General features: G+C 41.6%; 1 protein-coding gene across 1 annotated transcript in view; it reads left to right on the top strand.

Annotated features, from left to right (window-relative positions):
- Nucleotides 1-14796, top strand: part of FAT3 (FAT atypical cadherin 3) — a 416111-nt gene that overhangs the window by 132433 nt on the left and 268882 nt on the right. The window lies entirely within an intron of this gene.

The raw sequence follows: 14796 nt of genomic DNA, 5'->3' as shown, positions 1-14796 counted from the left end.
TTCTCCTGGAGGCAGTGTATATACTTTGTCACGATGGTAGGGGTTGATGAGCTTTCAAAATTGACCCTTTCTCATTGCGTGGATCAGAAGAAAGAATAATAGAGCAGCAGATGTCAACAACCATCAGGCTGATCCGAGGTACAGCAGTGCAGAGTTAATGTGCTTTTTTTAGTAAGTATTGAGCTGTTGTGACTCCTTTCTGCCTTTCAGTCCTTTGCTCTCACACATGAGTGACAGGCTTGACCACACTGTCTGACTGGGATTTTCTGCTGCTAAAAACAGGGTTTGGGCATCTTCCTACTCTGGGATTGCACTGTGTTGCCAGTGAGGCGGGAGGGGGGATCCACGGTGCTCAAGGTTATAAAAGGCTTATTAATGCCACTGTCGAGATTTCCGAAGAAAATATTAATCAGAGCTTTTACTATGAGCATATTTACTATGATTCATCATCCTAGGAAAAACAGTTTAACTGCTTAACAACTTGCCAGTTATCCTGTTCTAGGATGCACCTGGGGAGGTGAAAAAGGAATCAGTGAAGGTTTTGATACTGAACCTGCTAAAGTTCAACAAGCTCATCCAAAGGCTGCTTTGCCCTTTAGCAGATGATATAAAATGGATCACCGATCACTTAGAAAATTAATATTGACAGTTGTAGGGGTTTTGTTAAAAAAAGAAGAACAAAAAGCAGCACACAAACAAACTGCACCACAAACAAAATAGTTTTTCTGTGAAGCTTGACATTTGCTACATGGAGAAACAAACAAACTTTTAAGGACAAACTATTTGCCTTCCCACATGCATATTAAAGAGTGAAATCACTCTTTCTTCAGACGAGATAGTAATATGATTCCTTTCTTGAAGAGCAAAGTGTTGTCTTTGCTGTCTGAGAGGAGTGCTCACATGAATCTTTCCTCCACAAAATGCCACTTCTTTGGATAGTGTGTCAAATAATGGCCTTATTCCACATGCTTCAAACCAGAGCTTTCTAAGAATCTGTTTTTCACATTCCAAGGAATATTTTAGATCTAATCTCTGCCTCATTATGATACAGTTATTTATATTTCTCTAGCACCAAAAGCCATTATGCATCCTAATAAAAATGAGTAGAACCCTTCCCTCCCCTCCTGCTTCTCCCTCCACTGCAAACCCCTCAATCTGTATGTTGGCTATAAAATTAAATTAGTCTGATCATATAGCATGCAAACGTACTGCACAAAGTACAGCTCGATAGCTTGTTACCCATCATATTCCTTAGGTTTTCTGTAGTGAGACTATTTCCCCTCCAACCTAAATATACTTCTGAGATGCAATCCCCTTGTGTTTGCATTGGACCTTAGTGATGATGCTCTATTGTATCGTTGGATTGTCTGTCTCAGCTGCCTTCCTGCCTTCAAAACTATAATTCTGGGCATTAAGTGAGTTAGCCAGAATTTGTATTGTGTGGTTCATTCCCTGCCTGCTTGGAGCAGAGTGCGTGCGGGAAATGTTTTGCTTGGTAGCATTTTCACTTTTTGATTTTAGATATGCATGCCTGCTACATGCCTGTATTCCTGGAGGAATTGAATTTGTGGTCTTGGACTGGGCCCCGAGGGTGCTGTCACTGTAGCACTCATTGATTTAACTCTTATGGTAGACACATCTCTTCTGCTGGAGGGGCAAATGCAGGACTAAAGAGAAGCATCTACATGGGGCTCCTCCTTTTACATTCCTGCTTTATGAGGACAGAGAAAGAGAGAAAGAGGACACATTTTTCTCTCTCCTCTAAGAACAAGTCTGAGACCTGGAGTCTGCTATGAGGAGCAGGATGCTGGGTGGAGAGGTCGACGAGAAAGATGCTGCCACCACCTGACCACACACACAGTATCTGGCCTGAAGGAGATAGGTGTTTGGCTGCTGTGAAATTGCCTGAAGCCTTGCCCATCAGTTGGACCTCAGTTCTTCCAGGGTTTTGACTGCTTTGAGTCGAAGCCTTCAAGACTACCATGGCAGAAAGTCATGTCTGGAGGATGGCCAGAGCTCCCATCAGTGACTTTCATTGGGAGAGTCCTCAAGGCTGTTGTTCTGTGTTGGGATATTTGCTTTTTGTGATTTTTTTAAAAAAAATTTTATTTTCCCATTTTTTCAGGGAAGGTTTCTAGAGTGTGCTGTATCACAGAGCAGTAAAGAGCACTAGCAGCAGGGCAAGCCTGAGCTTTTTTTGTTTGGGGGTTTTGTTGTTTTCTTTTGTTTTCCAGTGGGATCCTTTGAGAATTATTTAAATACAACATTTCAGCTTATACTAACCCATGCCTCTTTCTTTCCCACCCCTTAAGGAGGACAGGGTGAAAGGAACACTGTCAAATTTGCAAAGATACTGAATTAAAACAAGATAACATAAGGACAGACCCCTAAGTACTGTAAGGGCAGCATATACAGTTGACCACAGTGTTTGGGAATGGTGTGGGGTTACTTCCAGAAACAAGGGATGCATAATTTCTAGGGTGTATAATAAATAGGATGTGTGTTAGCATTTGGGGAGACATTCACCCATGGAAATTTTCATTGCAATAAATACAAAAATGGATAAAGCAAACACATAGAATAACTGCAGCATAATGTCATCTGCTATTTATTTCTGAAGTCTAAAGCAAACAAATATGATCTAATGGCGAAAATGGTTGCTTTGAAAGCCAAAAAATAAAAAAGAGGGGGTGTGCCCCAGTCTGTGGATCATGCCTTTTTTGTTTGTGGTAAAAATAGAAATAATTAAATATATTGGCCAAAACTCAGACAATTTCAGACAAAGAGTACCAGAAAAAAAAAAAAAAATTGGCTTAAAGCTGGGGAGAAGAAGTGTTTGGAAATACTGTGGTATTTAGTGGGAGTTTTAGCCCATGTAAGTGCCTTATGCTTCATTCTCATCTACATTAACATGGTGAGACCACGTTCCTCTCCTACACAATGGTTACAGGAGGTGGCGAGCTGTGGGAGGGAGTTCTTGGGCACATCCTGGGGGATATGCATGACACAAAAATAACTATAATAGCGACAGATTGAAGCAGAAGTACTTTTATTTTAATATCCTGAGATCAGATCACCAAGCGGTTCAGTCCCTTTGAGGCAGTGTCCCACTGTTTCTGCAGTGCCTGATGTGATGGGACCCAGTGCCAGTTGTGTTCTATAGGCATTTTTGTTACTGATAAGCTTATTAATGATGATCTTCTACTTATGTCTGTTACTAATAACTTTAAATTTTGTCAGTATGGAGTCAGTCCTAAAATGTCACACTAGTAAAGAAATGTTTTTCCTGACTCTTAAAACATTCTGGTCACTTTAGTGATCTCTGCTCACCTTTTGCATCCAGCTTTCACACTCCTTCAAGCCTTTGGGCCGTATGTATGTGCATGAATATGTTTGGATCAAGATGGATTTTTGGAAGCAAATCTGGTTGGCTCCACTTACTGGGCTTTTGGTTCAGGTTGGGGAATGGTCTCAGAGGGCCCAAATCTGCTTCCTTTTTGGAAAACTGAACTGGGAGGTACGCACCTGGTACACTCCAGCAGCATGGGCATGCAGCTGTGGGAGCAGGCTGGAGCACAGAGTATGGCTTTGGGCTCCTCAGAACCCCTTTGCTGTACAGACCCGCTCCAATTGCATCATACTGTTGCTAATGTAGGCATAGGTTTATTCTGTCTGATAAAGTCCTGGAATTTAAGACCTGAAAGGACCATTATTCATCTTTCTGAATAATGGAAACAATATATTGCTCGGTGATTCCTTCAGCTTCATGATAACACACATAGCTTAGAGAGTTTTGGTTTAGGAAAAAATGGACCCACTTACAGATTAATATGATGGATTTTTTTTAACTCTTACTGTGAATAAAGTGTTCAATTCTACTCCAAATTTTCTGGCATTTTCTTCTTTATTCCCACAGTTGTTGACACCTGTTTTTTTTGGCACTAGTTTTGTTTTATTTTTTTTTTTTTAAATTCCCTTTTCTGCGTCATCTTCTACTTCACCATTTTGCTAGGTAAAGCAAAAGGTCCCTTGATATCACTCTATTATGAAACTGCTACATCTATAAAGACAGTTTCTGCCAATCCAGGCTTGAGATGTGTTTGATAACATAAATTCTGCTGTTATGATGTACTTAGATTTCTATAAGGCTTTAGACTTGGTGCCACCAGATCTTTTGATTCAACTTGTGTAGACATAACAGCATATACTAGAGGGGTTAAAAACCTGTTTGATGATGGTATGTCAGAATGTCATTGTGAGGGGGAGGATATCGGTGAGGAGGTTGTTTCTCACTAGATACTTCTGGGAACCGTTCTTTGGCTGATGCCGCTCAGTATTTTTGGCAGCAACCTAGACAATGGTATGAAATCTTTGCCGATGACATAAAGATAAGTGGTGCTAAAAATTAGAAGGTTATTTGTCAGTGTGGGCAAAAAGAGCTAATTCAGTCCTCTGATGTGTAAAAGAAGAAGCTGAGAGGAGATTCTATCTCCAAACTGGCCACAACAAAAATTTTTTTATCACGTTCTGGTCCTGGCAATGCAGTACTGAGCAGAGACCAAAGGAGACTTTCAGTCACTGCAAAAAGATATAAAAGCAAGTATCTCAATGTATTTGCTTTTGTCAAAGAGAACGTTGCTTGGTGTCTTCATCCCTCCATGTGGAGACACATAGAAGAGTTACTGAAGGCTGGCATCTATGTGGTTCTCCTGGTGAAAGCGTGACAAGATCCAATGACTGAAAGTTGATGTGAGAAATCTTTTACTTTGAAATAGGACTGCTAGTGACTAATAAAAGTCACTAATATCAGAATGTCTGCAAAGGAACGTGATAGATCCATGGCTTGGAGACTTTAAAAAGGATTAGTTATTTCTGTAAATGAAAAACATATATATATTAAAGTGCAGCTGCACTTCATGCTCTTGACCTTGAAATCTAGAAGTCATATATCCACCCACTCATCCTGGCCCTTGAGGAGAGTGAAGATTACTTGTGTAGCGTTCAGGAGATTCTTAATACTTGAGGCTCTCTGTGCTGCTGATAAATAAAATCAATTCTGCGTTTCTCCTCTCAAACTTGTTGTCTATCAGGGTCAGAATAAATGAATTGCTGCTTTCTTTCTCAATACATAATTACCTGGGGATGTGCTGGGTATCTCTTTGTCTGGTTTTTTTTGTTTGTTTGTTTGGTTGGTTGGTTGAGTTTTTCTTCTTGTCTGTTCCCAGGGGAGAGAGGGACCTCATTTGGAGATAAGAGACTAAACATGATGAACAAATGCTTGGTCCTACCAATTTGGCCAGGGAGGCTTGTTTCTGTGGTCAAGATAACAGCAATGGCTGTTTGAAAGGAGAAGAGATTTTTCCCTAGCATGATTAACAGAGAACTTTGAAAAAATTAATCTCTGCAATAGAACTCATCCATCTTCTGGGGCAGTAATTTTTGCTGTATTTTCCCTAAACATTTCCCTGCCGTGTCTCTAGTAGGAGCTGTGGCCATTTTTTTCCTCCAGCCTCAGGCATCTTGAGAACAGTTCAACTTAAGGTTAATGTCTGAAATGTGTCTGAGGAGTCACACCTAGAAGCTCCTGCCTCTGCCTGCAGACCTGAAGGCTGGTGAGATGAATTCTACCCAAAAGCGGTCTTTTGGTGAACTATAATGAGACTCATGGGTGTTAATCTTAGATACATATGTATTATAGAGGTCCATGTTTTGGTCCTGTGAATCTATGGAGATTCCAGCAAAAGCCTTGCTTTGCTTCTGCTTATCAACTTTATAGATCAGCAGTGAGAAACCAATGCTATTTCACTTGGGAAAGACAAGCCAACATTATCTGTGAAACGGTATTCCCCGAATAGTCAGTTTGATTATGGGGAGCATTTACGGACCTCAGGAAAATCTGACAAAAGAGGGTAGAAATAGAGGATGGTTGTGGGTCAGTTCACGTAGAGAAGGTTATCTCTACAACCTTTAAAGGCTAGAAGCTAATTTTTTATTTTTAAATGAACGCTTAAATTCTGCAGATGGCTTTGATAAGGTGGCACATGGATTTTTCATCTCCTGTTTGTTATTACTGTGAGGTCAGGAAAGGGTTCTGCGTTAAGGATATCTGGTAGAAAAAAAAAAAAAAAGAAGAAAAAAGTGTGTAAAGCCTTCACAGGCCCAAAGCTATAAAGGGAAGAAAGCCAGTCTTCCTAGGAATGGCACATCAAAGCAGCTTAGGAGGAAAGTATCTGTTTGTATTTCCACTGTAGTTCCTCTTTGCCACTACCACCCCTGGAGCACGTTCTTGACCTCAGCAGTAAATTATTACAGTAAAGGCTTTTGTTTTTATTTTTTTATTTTCACTAATGAAAAAAAAAAAAGTGGTGTCAGGTAGGGGGGTGGACAGACAGTCAGGGAAAGCAATGTTTGTCTCCCCTTGTGATGAAGAAGAGCAGTCTATAATTATGATTTATTTAGTTTTGATGTGCAGCACACTGAACTCCCTCTGAATTGCATTTCTTACTGTGGTGGATCAGGCATGAAAGTGTAGCTAGTGTTAATAACTGTGATTGTTCAGGTATTTGCAAAATCCCTTGAAAATAACAAAGTGACTTGTGGATTGGTGGGTTTGGGGTTTTTTTAATATTTTCCCCCCACATAAAGAGGATATTATTGTGCAGTTTGAAGTCTAGTAAGAAGTTACTTAGATGTTATTTTTCTTTTTTTCTGCCTCTTCACCCTGGAAAGATAAGAAATTTTCCCTGCTGAGCCCAGCCAGAGACAGCTCAGGTTGGGAGGGAGCAGGGAGGTTGCCCGCTGCTCTCCTGTGCCTCTCCACATCTCACTGCTCCATATTTGGAGCTGAACTTTCTTGGTGCCTTCCCAAAGTGACTCCCTCCAACTCAGTTTATTAATCCTGCCTGCACTTTAATTTTTGCTCCTTATTAGGCTCAAGGAACAGGTGATTTAAATACAGATATTTAAAGTGCATGTGATGTTCTTATACAAAGCACCGGTGTTGCTTTAGTGCTTTTTTTTTTTTTTTTCTGAGATTAAATCAGCAGAGGATGGTCAGTGAATTTTGGCTGCTTCTGTGTGTGTGTTGGCTACCGTTCAGAAACCCTCTTTGGCTGGCCGCAAATCTCCCCATCTCCAGTCTATCTTATGAGAAGGTATTTGCTTTTAATGCTTCTTGCCTTGTAGCAGTGCTGGCAGCTGGGATGCCATCCCTTCCCTGAGTGACAGCTCCGCTTCCAGCCTCTGCTGCAGAGATTAATATGAGCAGTTGCCTCTGAAACATTTTAATCTCACTTTTGGTTGTAATGAAAAATGGGTAATCAAGCCCTGTAAATCATCACCAGGAGACAGTAAACGCTGCTCAGAAGCGTTCAACACCAGGCATGGATTGCACCTCAACCTTAAATCATCGCTGACTGCACCAGGACACTGGCAAGCTCATCAGCTGGTAAGCCAGCATCTTGGAAAGGCACCCCATGATTGATGCAGATGGGTGACTTGGGCTTGTCCAGCCAAGCTTCAGTTAAGTTACATTTAAGTTTTGCATCAGATTTTGACTGTGACTGGGAGGGTGGCCCCTCACTACACCTGGGACAGGAGGGCCACGGCCAGCCTGTGTGGGACCAGCTGCAGGTCTTGCTGCGCAGGCTGTGGGTGTGGAGCAAGAAAAGGTTTGTGGTCTTTGCAGAGACCCGAATGGAAACTTGTTTGATCAAGCACCTCTGTTGTCTGTAATGGCTCTTTCTACAAATGTGCTGGGATTTGAGCCGAAGTGCATGTGCTCTGTAATAACCCTCAAAGCTATTTGGCTGTGGAATTTTTTCAGTGAAAAATGAATAATTTGTCTGCCTTATTTTTACATGACAGTTACAAGACTTTATAGCAACATTAGAAAAAGTTAATGTGAAAGAATGTTTTTTGTTCCTAAAAATGACCTCTCCCTTTTTTTGCCCAGCAGTCAGGCCCTTGTCAGATGATGCCAGTAACTGAGATTCCTGAAGAGCATTTGCTGCTGACCTGTAAAAACCCCTGAGGCAGATGCTTATGGCACAGGCATCACAGTCGGGCAGCTTTGCCTGAGTTCAGTACTGCTGAACTTTGTTAAACTGCATGAAAGTTCTGTCTTGGTAAATTAAACAACCCAAAATCACTAAAATTGCTGCCAGTGTGTGAATGTCCATGTTTTTGAGATAACAGAAAGTTGGAACAATAGAGGAAGAGAGCATATGTTACTATTTAAATAGAGGTTCATTAAATACAGGTTCATCAAGCCCTTCATTTTTAACGCAAGCAGGGGGCTGCTGCCACAGGTGTCACCTGGGCCCCACTGGCCAGGGTGCGGATGGGGCTGCCTGGAGCAGCCCCCATCTGCACAGGAGAGGATGCGGGAGTGCAGGAGCTGGGAGGGGTTAGTCCAGAAAACCGCTGGAAGATGTGCCTGAGAATTAAAATCATAGACAAGCTCATGTCAAAACCCACCAGAAACAGAGCAAAGACTTGTGTTGAATTCAGCGGGCTTTGGATACAGAGGTGGTTTGCTGGGTTTTCTTTTTTTATCATCTTCATATCTGAATTAAATTGCAAGTTCAAAGAAATGTGAAAACCTTAGCTAGGCTGTATTAACTCAGGTTTTTCCTCTGTCTTCCTGATCCTGTGCAGCTCCTGAGAATTAAGAGGGCACTTCCAGAGGCAGTGAGGGACTGGCATGGCTGAAGTCATGCAGGTCCAGACCTGAGGTCAGTGGAGACAGCAACATTGCTGTGAGAGCCAAAAATAGGTCTTGACTGTATGTGCTTCTAGGTGTTGAAGTTAGTCTGTATATTCTAGGCCTTCAAATAATTTTCCTATATTCAATCCCATTTAAAAATCATTGAAAGAGCTGTTATTCATCTGTTAGGATGAAGTACTTATTTGTTTTTACTTTTTATTATTTTTTTCTGTATTGATACTATTTATTTGGGTGTAATTAATATTTTGGGTTTTTTTTTTAAATTTTAGGTGGGCATTTGCTAATTTTTACTGGATGAGTATATCACCAGGGGTATATCATGGGGGATGAACATTAGGTAAATCAAGAATGATTAATAGTGTTGTTATCACTGTCCTCAACATGTTTTATAATGCTAAATATGCAGCAATTTAAGGATATGGACAGCTGATTATCTGGCTGGGGATGACGACAGATTTCAAAACACATTTTATTTGTTAGGACACATCTGCATTAAATTGAAACAGTTTAGATAAACATCCTGCCAAATATTTTAAGTGGGTTACATGCTGACTTTTTTAATATCCATTGTATGTAAATTGCATGTTTATATTTTTGTAATTGCACTTCTAACAAAATGTAACAAAACATTTCAGAAAATTCCACTCCTAGCCAGAAATTTATAATCTGTTGCAGGATTTTTACAATAAATCTGAAGAAATATAAATAATGGGAGAACAAATATAGTAACAGTATAATATCCTGTCCCGAGGGAAAATAATTTAGGAAACAGGCAGTATAAAACAGTATAATTGCATGCATGTGGCTTTATATATTCTCTATCTGTGAATAACAACAAACCCCATCATTTAAAAGATTAAAAATGAAAACTCCAATTTGATACTTTTGTTCTTGTTTTAAAATACGTCTCATATTTTATACGGTCACATATTCCAGTTGAAAGAGAATTGTGCAGGTATTTGTAAAAATAAATACTAAGCGTGCGGGACCTGTCTTCTGCAGGTTGGGCTATGGTGGTGAGGAGAGAATGAAAGAGCTGTTCCGTTTGCAGTTGTGATGCCAGGTGGAAAGGCTGAAACATATAAGAAAGAAATTTTTTACAGTGAGAACAATGAATCACTGGAACAACCTCCCCAGAGAGGTCGTAGAGTCCCCATCACTAGACGTTTTCAAGATATGGTTGGACAGGGTGCTCAATGATCTCATCTAGGCTCTCTCTCCCATGAAAGGTTAGACCAGATGATTTTTTGAGGTCCCTTCCAACCTGGGCTGTTCTGTGATTCTAACATCACCTGAAATGTATATATCGGCATCTTTCAAAAGTCCTCCTTCCTGTTCAAAAAGAAGTCATGCCACTTATTAAGAAATCTTTAAACAGGATTTTTCTACACCTATATACAACCAGTAGACTATGCCATTGAAAGGTGATCTGGAAATAGTGATATCTGAGCCATAATCAAGGTGGTGGTTGCTTTTCTAAGCCATGCTTGCGGTCCATCTACACTCTACTCAAATGATCCTGGCACTGCCTGCCCCTGTGGCTCATCCTCTGTAAAGCAGTGGAGCCTTGCAAGCCTGACATAAGCCTCCAAACCTGCAGAGCAAACAGAAAAAACCCCACATCCTTAAATAACCTACTTTAGCAGCCCCAGGGAGAGTTATGAATCTGCTTGTGCCAGGTGAGCAGTTGGGGCATCAGTTTAATGGCAGCTTGCAGAGTTTTAGCTTTACCTGTTTGCAGAGGCTTCTGTGCAAGGCTATGTAGAACTGTGCACTGGAGGAAGAAACCCTGTACTACTGATAACTTTGATACCATTATCCTCACATCCAAATAGTGAGAGGTATTACTTGCTGAGGGTACCCCATTGATATATCACATGTACAGTTTCCTTCTGTTCTTGGATTTACATTTAAAAGGAAATTCATATTCAAAAGGAAAAGGACACCTCAGCTCACAGAATTTCTCTCCCATACATGGGCCCATGTCATCAATGCACAGCAAATGTTTACAATGCTTCCTCTCAAAAATTTAGCGCGGCAGGGTAGCCTGCAGAAAGAACAGTATTTCTTCCATGCCCTTTCAGCTTAGGTCTATGCTGATGCTACCACCTGTGCCCTGTGAGAGCTATGTTTTCTGTTGCTCCTAACCGGGGGTTCAGACTAGCAGACAGGAAGATGAAAGACTAGTATCTTCAATCATTTCACTGAGCCATTCATTCCTCAGAGGGTTTGGTAGCAAATGCTTGCACTCCTTGGTGTTCTGGCAGGTTTTGATACACCATTAAATGTTGAATATGCATTTTCACACTTATTTTTTTCTAATGGCCACAGCACTTAGAAACTCAAGATACTGTCAGCTGTCCTCATCTCCTCCAAAACTGCTCCTATGGTTATGTATCATGCATATTCAAGGAGCTGTTTCATTTTGGTTAGCTAAGGCGATTTACATGCTTAATTATCACTCGTAGGTGTTTCCCGTGAGCCCTGTGAGGGAGCTGAATACAAGGAAAAAAAAAAAGAAAAAAAAAAGAAAAAAAAAAAAAAAAAGAGGAGAAAGGTTAAAGAGACACGATTCTCTCCAGCAGATAATCACATGACACGCACTCAGTGACCAGACCCAGTGACCAGACCTGCCTTGGGCAGCAAAAGAGATGCTGAAGCAAATGAAATCAAAAGCCAGCACATAAGAGTAAATAGTCCTAAAGTAATACTCTGTAGCAGCAGTTTTCTACAGAGAGGGAGATAAAAAGTCAGTAACACAGCTGGCTTTTCTTTTTTCTGAAGTTGCCTTTTTCCTGTGGGTATTGATGTAGGTCCCTGTGATGCTGACCACTAGAGCCAAATGCAGCAAAGATACACTGAGGTCACTGGTCTCATATTGCCATTTATTTATGCTGTTGACCGATTCTGGTCATGTCCTGCAGGGTTCAATGTAGGCATCCTTAAGGGGCCACATAGGATTGGACTTCAAAGGTGTATCTTCTACCCCAAGTGTCTCTTAAGGCTCTTTGAGCTTCTGTCGTGGCATTGCTGGATTTGGCCAGTTTGCTCAGCACTGAATCTATAATCCCTGGATTTGAGTATGGTGCTGCTTTCGCTGACACCAGAGATATTCAAATTGATGGGTTTTAAGGGATAATTGGATTCCTTGGGACCCTTTTGCTTTTGCTGTGGAGAAAGAAGTGCCTCCAAAATGGGAAGACCTTGGTGTGCAGAGTCTTCCTGGCAGTCCTAGGTGTCCTGGGGTAAGAAGGAGAACATCATCCCACCAGTGCCCTGGGCCATCCACAGCACCGGGGACCAAGGAGGGTTTGGCATGCTTGACTGTCCAAGAAGGCAGCATTTATGAAAAAAAAAAAAAAAAAGGAGTGGTTCTTGAAACATGAGGGCTTTGGCTTGTCATGAGCAGGGTAATGATGGGCTATCACGTATAGTGGGTGCATGTCATTTTACCAACTTGTTCATTTCTCTGAGCACGTTGTAATCGTGGGGAGGGAAGTAATTGGCAAGTAGACTAATACAATGAAGGTGTTACAGAAATGTAATTTCCTGGAGAACAATTTTCCACAAGCTGTGTAGACCCCTCTTTTTTTTTAGGGGGGGGTGGGGTGGGGTGGATTTTCCAGCTGAACTCTGACTGACATAACGATTACCTCTGTCTTCCTTTCCGAGAGCTTTAGAAATGAGTTGGTTTATAGCTTCCTACAGTAAATTATATTATGAAGGGAAATCTTTACTGGAAAATAGATAGAAACAAACACAGCTTGGAGATATGCACTGCAGAAGTCTGCTGCTTTTGAGCAATTCATCGTTCCTAGCAGTGGTTGGTGGCTGAGCCGCTGTCTTCTATTCCTACATGTATCACAGCTCTGTGTGTGTCTCTCTATGTGCATATTTAAATTGTGGTGACTGGCAGTCGTGGCCCTGTGTGGGAGACCAAATTTGGAGCCAGAGAGAGACACTCAGTCCTGCACCGAAGGTCCTTCCCCAAGTGGTGGGAGGGTTCCCTCTGGATGCCAGGACTTGCCGAGGTTGTGGTTCAGTGTCTTGACTAAGTTGTCTCCATATTGTTAATATTTTAAATGAGTCTTACACAATAAAGCATCAGTTTGTTAAAACCTGTTTTCAGCCCAGGTGGTTTAAATAATGGCAGGACACAGCCTTTGCAAACTTTGCACAATGGGATTTGTGCAGGTTGCTTCCCAGGTTATCTGATGCTGATGAGTGTTCATTTTCATCCTCTGCTTTCAATAACTTCAGTGCATAACCAACCTGCAGATTAACTGCTTAGATTGGGGTGTTTTGCTTTTCATTGGTAATGTGGAGCTTCTCAGTGTGAGGATCTTGGGCTTTCAGTCTGCCTTTGCTCCAGAGTGTCAAGGGAGGTTCAGACCTTTGGGCCACTTAGTGGCACCAAATAGTGCCTTTTCAGAGGCTTCTCAGTCTTCAGGCATGATATTTTAAGTAATTTTTGAGTCAAAGGTTAAAGTTATGTCATCATCCCAAACATGGAGTGTATTAAGATGGGTCGATCATGCATGTCATTAACCTATAAGCTTGTTTTGTTTGTTTTAAAGGACATTGATTTTGTAATTACCCCAGAGATAGCCACTGAAAACCCCAGGAATTTACAGCTTAATTGAAATCCAAATATTGAAAGCTGTAGGAATGTGTCATTAGGAAGCCTGGTGATGGGCTCTGCCATCTAGTGACACCCACAAGAAAAAAGGAAATGTTTACAAAAAAACCCCAACCCCCGCATGTGAATATTTTTAAAGTCTGCTTGCTATGACCTGGGGTCATAACCCATAAAATGCCTCAGGCACAGCGGTGCCATCGTTGTCTGATGGCACAGCTCAGCTCAACCTTGCTTTGGCCTCCTTAGATCTTCAAGGAGATCCGTGCAGATTAAAACGACTGAGTGTTTTTAATGTTTTGAGTATTTACGCTTATCAGGAAGGTTGAGCCCTCGGCTGACAATTAACTCTGCAGGGGCCCCATTCTGTCTGGCAAGCAGGACCAAATGGCAGTGCCGTCCATGGGGAGGCACACACCCTACCAAGTCCTCAAATGTAAAGTCTTGAAAATATATGTAAAATCTCAAAATGCAGGTCTTGCAGTATCCTTGAGTTCATCCCATCCTTTTCTCAAGCTATTTCTTTCCTCTTTTTTGATCTTCTGAAGGATGTCATGGTAGGACCGTGTATCTATGTTTCAGGTGGGTGCTTGCAACCTCTGGTCCTCCCTGGGGAGCAGCCTGGCCAGGTTCCCGTGCAGCTGGGTGATGCAGGGAGCAGGACATCTCCTCTAAAAGCCCTGGAGGAAAGAATTGACCACTACATCAAATGCCAGTGAAGTGCCAAGTAGGACGGGCTCCCCTCCTCCTCCTCCTCCTTCCTTGGGAGCACTGCTCAGCATTTGTGCATTGCTCAGCTTTCCACCCATGATTCAGGGACACGGGGATGCTTATAACTTGATAGCCCTGTCAAAATGCAGAAGCCTGTTTCGACTCAGAGGCTGACCAAGTGCTGACCAAGTTTTTCCCCACCTTCTATTTCTTTTGTCCATCCTGTCAAAACTGTTGTCTTGGAAAACCTGTCTTTTCTCCTGTCCTGATATATTCACAGTCTTTGCTACCTAAAAACTCTAAGCTGTCAGGAGTTTGTATGTTTTTCCAAGGTTGCCGGCATCAAAATTATCTCCATTACTGACATTTTCCAAATCTTTTAGCTCAGTTCAGGCATGAGGTAAAATCATCTTGGAAAGTTATGGGACATGTGAATTGTTAAGCACACACCAAATTGCAGAAGCAGGGCCTCAACATCACCACGTTTTTGCTGTCTTTGCTTTTGTAGGGTCTCGTAGCCTCCATGCTGTCAGTCAATATTAATAATGCTTTACCGGTGTTTAAGAAGAGCAGTAATGACTCCATATCCTTGCTCACATCTGTGCACAGTCGAGAAAACTATAATGCATGTATGAGCTTCACTCATTTGGTAAAGCTTGGCGGCTCTAACCTTCATTTTCCTTTTTGAGCTCCAGCTCTGTTGTTATCTCCCTTAAATGTG

The sequence above is a fragment of the Strix uralensis genome, chromosome 2 (genome assembly GCF_047716275.1).
Source record: "Strix uralensis isolate ZFMK-TIS-50842 chromosome 2, bStrUra1, whole genome shotgun sequence".
NCBI classification, from domain to species: Eukaryota; Metazoa; Chordata; class Aves; order Strigiformes; family Strigidae; genus Strix; species Strix uralensis.
Note: the sequence above shows the minus strand (reverse complement) of the source record. Positions and strands in the feature narration are given on the sequence as shown.